This window comes from Sinocyclocheilus anshuiensis, unplaced genomic scaffold, assembly GCF_001515605.1.
Source record: "Sinocyclocheilus anshuiensis isolate Anshui unplaced genomic scaffold, SAMN03320099.WGS_v1.1 scaffold1053, whole genome shotgun sequence".
NCBI lineage: Eukaryota > Metazoa > Chordata > Actinopteri > Cypriniformes > Cyprinidae > Sinocyclocheilus > Sinocyclocheilus anshuiensis.
Genome location: NW_015555711.1, coordinates 542,231 through 549,404, shown reverse-complemented (window position 1 = coordinate 549,404; position 7,174 = coordinate 542,231). Strand labels below are relative to the sequence as shown.

Here is a 7,174-nt window from a genome sequence, read left to right as displayed (position 1 = left end):
TGAAGGGTGAGTAAATGATGACAGAATTTTCATTTTTGGGTGAACCACCCCTTTAAAATAAGCAGAATATTGATTGAATGGAATATATTAGGGCTGTCAGTTTAACGCGTTAACTTAATTAGTTATGAAAAAATAATGCGATTAAAATATTTTACCGCAGTTAACGCACTGGCCCCGCCCCCAGACCTGTACGCCATCTTACATTTCATACAGTTGACTGTTGACAAATATGATGCAGGGCAACAACTCCATAAATGCAGTTATGCCATAAAATTCAAGATACTGATGCAAAAATGCCCCTGAATGTGTTTTTGTCCCATGTTTATATCAAAAGATAAGCGATTTCACACGAGCAGCAAGAGCTAGGCTTTCACACGAGTGCCGATTTGACCCGAATACCACGAGTGCAAATGTGATTTTATACAATAGTTAAGTAAATAAGAAGTTGATATTGCATTATATTTTAACCACAATATTATGTTTTGCACAATTTTGCAGAGAACATACCTTTAAAGCCATAGCTGCAGAACTGTTGCACGTCTCCGAGCAACACAGCGGTGTTTAGTGTCAGAATGAATCCACGTTCTGAACGGATAGTGTGAAAAAATTATCAAAAAAAATTCAATTCTGTCATTATTTACTCATGTTGTTTCAAACCTTTCTTTTGTGGAACATAAAAGAAGATTTTGAAGAGTGTTGGTAACAAAGCTGTTTTGATTACCAATGACTTTCATTGTATGAACAAAAAATACTGAGATGTTTCTCAAATTATCTTCTTTTACGTTAGGCCGTTGTAGCCTAAATGTTTATGTGTAATAAATTTTATGTTGAATCAAATAAAATATTTCTTTCTAAAGCTACAATTTGTAATGTCTAATTGATACTTTCTCATTTAACACAAAAATAGCTTTAAATTATCTTTTGTGGGTATTTTCACAATCAAATTGACTTTGCGATTAATTTGATTCATTAATCAAAAACATCATGTAATAAATTAGATTTAAAAAAATTATCGATTGACAGCTTTGATATATATAATATATGTGTGTGTGTGTGTGTGTGTGTGTGTGTGTGTGTGTTTGAATTGAACTGAAGACACACTGAATGTTTTCCATTTCAATTTTTTAAGTACTTCAAAATCAACATTGATTTTAAAAGTAACTGTATATAATGCACAATAAATCTTAACACAATAAATTCCTTGCTGGAATAAATTTACAATAAAAAGCTAGTCTTTTCATCACAAACTACTTATACTACTTTACATACATACATATTACAACACATACATTCTAAATACATACTAGCAACACATTCAATAACACTCACCTGTGAGACTATGAACTCCTACAGGTCAAGACACTAAACCCAATATATGTATGTTGGACAACAGATAAAAAGGGAGATGGATATGGGAGCATTATTTGCCCTGCATTATAATCATCTGTGTAATTTTGTCTCTTTTCTGCCCTGAGACCTGGTTAATTTCTGACCTTGCTTGAGTGGTTAATAGGTTAACAAATTTTAACTTAACCCCAACCATTTCCTGTCTCTTCATCATCTACAAAGTGGTCCACATTCTGCTCACATGAAGGGGATGCCATACCTTTCAGCACGACCGATTTCAAATGGTGCTAGAAAACCCCAGTCCACTCTGAACACCAGAGGAAATCAGTCACGCTACAACAGGTAGAAGCATAGCGGAAGGCTGATTTTGTGTGGGATCACTAAATAAGCTTTTAAATAAATAGCATGAATGCATTTAAAAGATCAAGCTAACTGAATGCCAATGTCAGTCACAAACACATGTCTGCTAATGAGCATAAGAGTCTTCTTCTAGTCTCATTTACTCGTACTGATTTATAGACTGCTTCCTAAAGACCTTTCCATACATAGCACATACATACACATTGTTTTTGGTGGTTGCTGTGTCTCTGTGGTAGTTGGAGGGCCCCTCTGAAGGACGCTGCAGTGTGTCATAGCAGCTTAGCCATGGACCATCAGTGCTGAAAAGAGGGGACCTCCCAGAATCAGCATGGCAGCGGATCTGAGACGTGGGAAATAACCAGCACAAACACACACACATTTTCGAAACATGCTTTAATTGCTTTTAAAATCATACACTTTGATTTATTTCACATCATTTTTATACATAAAATTTGAATAACATCCTTCAGTCATTCAAGTTTAAATGAATAGATAGACACTTAAAGGGACAATTCACCAGAAATTGAAAATTCTATCATCATTTACTCACCCTCATGTTGTTCCAAACATGTATGCTGTTATTTTTTTAAGTAGAACAGAAAAAAGAGTTTTTGAATTATTTTCACATAAATCTTTGTGATAAATGGCACTTTCTAGTGTCCATTGATTGTCAAAATAAAACTAGAAAGGTACCTTGAAATGAGTCCACATATTTAAATATAAAGGTTCCAAAAGTGCCTTATAGACCACAGCAGTGCATTAGAAGAGCTATTCAGTAAACAGTTCTTAAAAGAACCATTTTCTTAGTGAAATAAACTTTTTTCACTATAAAAAATATTTTGTGGATTTGAAAAGCGTATTTTAAAGGTTCTTCATGAAACCGTTGATGTCAATAAATAACCTTTATTTAAGAGTGCATACAACTTGTGCACTATATACAGTATAAGCGTTAAAAGAGCTTTGAGAAGACAAAATTTAAGTCACTATTCACTGTGATCTGTTCCAGCGTAAGAGCAGATCTGAAATCAAATGTGGTGCTGGTTTCAATGGTGATGTTTGAAGTTATTAACGGCCATATTAGATTTGAAATAGTTTGTGATGTAGCTTCAACTATTTACTTTAAAGTCTTTGCCCTTAATATTTCAAATTTGTGTTTGATTTCAGTGTTTTTTAATAATATTTCCATAATATGCAATGTGTGCACGTCTTTTAACAAAAAGAATGTGTCTTAGGGTTTCGTGATCGTTTAAGATTAGCCCTTGAGGCCAATGAGTTGTGTTTCTGTCAGTTTTAGATAAATGTAGTTAGCCACACCTGTACTTAACATGAAAGACAGATATTATTAAAGACACACCTGTGGTATGTACACAAAAAAGTTTGGAGTCATTAAAAACACACAAAATGGAATGGAATTTGACTCCAGTCTTTAACATTTGTCCCAGGAATCAGCTGACATGTCTTTAGGACTTATTTATTTATTACTTATTAATACATTTCCAAAGGTACAGTGCTATTATGAGCAGAAATGTATTCATTTAGCAGACACTTTTATCCAAAGAAATGTACAATTGAGGAAAACAAACTATTGTGAGTATTAGTGACAGCACATGGTTGTGTGAAGGCACAGGTATATGTTATAAGTTAAGTCTATCTACTACCTTAGTTGAGTCTAGATGTTGCAGCATTTTATTATTATTATTTTAATGCTAATACAGTATAGTTTGTAATGCAAGTACTGTGCTCCAGATAACCATATGTGCATAGTCAGTAGGGTTTTTTTCTTACCTTGTTTTAGTATATGTACTTAGGGCACCCATAAAATCACACAACATATACTGTAATTTCTGCATGTCCCTTTTAAAGGGGTCATCGGATGCCCATTTTCCACAAGTTGATATGATTCTTTAGGGTCTTAATGAAAAGTCTGTAGCATAGTTTGGTTACAATTTCTCAATGGTAGTGTAAAAAACACTTTTTTTACCATGTCAAAAAAAGTTTTTTTCAGAGCAAGCCGTTTTGTAGCATTTTCCTTTAAATGTTAATGAGCTCTGCTCACCCCGCTCCTCTATTCCGAGCTGCTCTCTGAGGGACTGTTTACTTTTCAGCGGCTCAGATGTCGGGAGTAAATGACGACTGCTATGTTCATTATTACATCCAACAACAGAACACCTCAATCGCTTAGGAGTCATTCTTGTCTACATCTGCTCCGGTGGTGAAACAATGCTCACTCAGGGCGGGTCTAAGGTAAGACGCCAGTCCAGTCCGTGCTGAAATGCTACTGTCAATCAAACCAGAAAGGGGTAAAAATTTTAGTAGATTAAAAAAAAAACACTGGGTGGATTTTTATCATTATAGGGTGGTTGCGTACACACACTGCCAACACACATGTCAGTTCAAACAACTTGTAAAAGTTCATGTAGCATCCAATGACCCCTTTAAAGTCATTTTTTGAAGTCACCTTGATGATTAGCATTTTCTTTGGGCAGAATCTTTCAGTAGTGTTACAGAACATACTAATGAAACTATATATACACTATTAACTCACAATGCATTACAAAATGTTTTTTTTTTTTACAGTCATTTGTTGTGTTATGACTTTGCATTGATTTGACAGTAATTAGAAAAATCCTCATTCTCACTTTTTTTAATAATGTGGGGAAATTGGGGGCATGTCTGGCTGTTCTGTCTGGCGTGAACTAGGTCAGTGCTCTTTTCTGCACTGGAAACCATTGCTGCTTGACTCTGTCCTCCACATGCACTCAGTAACCTGGACTCAAACAGATATGAACTGACTTGCCCACTGACACACCCTTATAAGTAATTACTGGAGCTTCTCGATTATAGAAAGCAAGTTGAATCAGATATGGCTTTTTATTTTATTTTTTCTTTGAGGGAGTGACCTCAAGGAGAGCACATGGCGATGGGATATGACCACAAATCCATGTGGATTTAAAAGCCGGGTGTAACGCAGATCGTTTAGTGTAAAGCAATGCTATAGTTCTGAACATGGTTCACTGTAATTGAACCAAAAGACCTATAGGGTATCAAGTATAAAGCACAAATATTTGTGTCACAATATTTATAGCATAAAAATTAGTCTCAGTTCACGAGAAGCATATTTTCTGTAACATTTATATTCTAATTTTTTTTTGTATATTATTATTTTAATTATGTATGATAAATATACATAGTAAATAAATAGTTTCTTATAACATGATAGAATAAATACCTTTTTTGTCTGTTACACTCAACTGTGTCTGAAGGAAGACGTTGAATCAGCAGCTGAAAGTCAATGTATTTGAAGACCAAAAATGAAAAAATGTATAAATGATAACAACGTTCAATCTATTCTAAAAAAATCTTACCTTTAGATAAAGTGCTATGAGAGCTTGTAGAGCTCTTATAGTAAAGAACGGACAGTCCCAAGAAAGACACTCAGCCAGTGTGTGGGACGACCATGTGCTCATCCTTGTCAGAAACACAGTGATGCCGTCTTGGCGTGTGTGTTTGTGTGAGTGCGTAAGAACGAGGAATCGAGGAAGAGTGAAATAAATGAATGCTGAGCTGTTTTAAAGACAAAACTTGATTAAATGAGAAATGTAAAAATACCGGAAAATACCTCAACAAAGGAAAAGACTGAAGGAAGAACAGCATGATGTGAGAATGCAGTGGATGCGAGACGAGAAGCTAAGAGAAGCATGGAGGCTTGTCTGTCTGGAAACCACCCCTCCCTTCTTTCCCTACCCTCACCAACAACTACGACAACTCTACAACACGGCCTTTGCGCAGGGAATTTCACGTTTTTATGTCCTATTCTTAGTACTGTTAACCAAAATTAAAACTGCTTTATCTCAGAGTCTATTGTTAACAAGCAACGTGTTTTTAGGTCTGTTGTCTCATGGCCCAGTGCATGTGAGGTGAATATGGGCCAGGGTGCCCTCTAAAGGCAACCACTGTAAATAGCAGGATGGTACTCACATGAGAGCATGTGATTACACTGTTTACATGCAAGATCTCATTTCCTGGTGTGTCATCCTTATTACTTACAGTACCATCATGGCACACTGATGGTCTTTCTAATAGTTAAGATGGTCTTAATTCATCTGTGAATTGTGACTCAGGTTCTTCGATGATTATTTAATGGAAAAAATAAGAAACGTGAAGTAGTAAACACACATTTATTGTTTATATTGAATACAAATTTTTTCTCCATGTAATTTGCATGATAAAATGTAACATTTAAAGGGATAGTTCAGCAAAAATTCACCCTCATTCTGTTTACATTTCTTTCTGTTCATACTACAACAATGTGCCAAATGTGAATTTGCATATTTAAAGTGCATAAATGAGATTTACAGAGAAGTTTTGTTTATTTACATAAAGTTCAGAATACTTGAAATGGACCACTAGACCACAATGGAAATGGTACTTTTATGGTGCTTTTTGTCCTTTTAGGAATTTGTCAGCCCCTGGTCACGTTCATGGTATAGAGCAGCATGAACATCCTGACAAACATCTCCTTTTGTATTCAGCTTAGCAAAGGAAATCAGAAAATCAAGTTTGGAATGATATTAGAGTAAATAATGACAGATCTTCAATTTTGGGTTAACTGTCCCTTTAAGTCAGTGGTTCTCAATCTTTTTGTAGCATGTAGAGAAATTCCCTTTGCTGATTGTCAGAAAGGTACATAGTTTCCTTATGTTTTCTATTTAATGCCCGCCATCATGTGAAACCACCAGTTGGCCTGGACGGTCCAACCTTTCTGCTCACAGAGGGCAATCTGCTGCAGGAAGTGGTTCCGAGCCTCTTCCTCCCCTTGATCCTGCTGCAGTGCAGTTCGCAGGTAGCGCATGTCCTGTGACATGCTGAGCTCAGGGATTCCCGTGAGAGAAGAGCGTGACTAGAAGGAGAGACTGAGCCCGGAGGGACAGAGAGGCAATGATACAGGTGTCCTAAAGAAAGAACAGATACTTGAGCTCAGAGTATGGCTGTAGCATTCTGTTGACTTGTTCAAATCGTGTGTCTGCATGATTAAACATATTTGTTTTATTTTTTTATTAGTTACTGTATCACAAATCCAGATCAGAGTAAGCTTTCTAAATGCGTAATAAAATGGGCTGGCAGGAGAAACAAATGCTTCTCAAGTTTTGTGTCAGTGGCATGTATTGTTTTAGTGTTATTTATTAACTAATTTAGTTTTTATATATATATATATATATATATATATATATATATATATTGAAGTAGCTTTTATTTAGTAATTTCATGTGTTTTTTATGTGTAATTTTTATTTGATTTTTAAAAAATGTTTCTATAAAGTTTATTTGATTTCAGTTTTTAGTCATTTTATTACTTCAACTTATTTCAGTTAGTTGCAGAGTCAACCCTTCTAATTTTTAAAGGGATAGTTCAACCAAAAATGAAAATTACCCCATGATTTACTCACCCTCGAGCCATAGGTTTATAT

The 7,174-nt window shown here is 35.2% G+C and overlaps 1 long non-coding RNA gene and 1 pseudogene across 1 annotated transcript; both read right to left on the bottom strand.

The window, feature by feature from the left end:
* Positions 1 to 4,936: 4,936 nt before the first annotated feature.
* On the bottom strand, positions 4,937 to 5,399 carry LOC107671992 (uncharacterized). The gene is made up of 3 exons (XR_001632280.1): positions 5,327 to 5,399; positions 5,073 to 5,200; positions 4,937 to 4,989 (listed from the first exon to the last, which is right to left on the bottom strand). It is a non-coding gene; the product is annotated as an uncharacterized LOC107671992 (long non-coding RNA).
* Positions 5,400 to 6,393: 994 nt separating this feature from the next.
* Positions 6,394 to 7,174, bottom strand: part of LOC107671970 (phosphatidylinositol 4,5-bisphosphate 3-kinase catalytic subunit gamma isoform-like) — a 9,025-nt pseudogene continuing 8,244 nt past the window's right edge.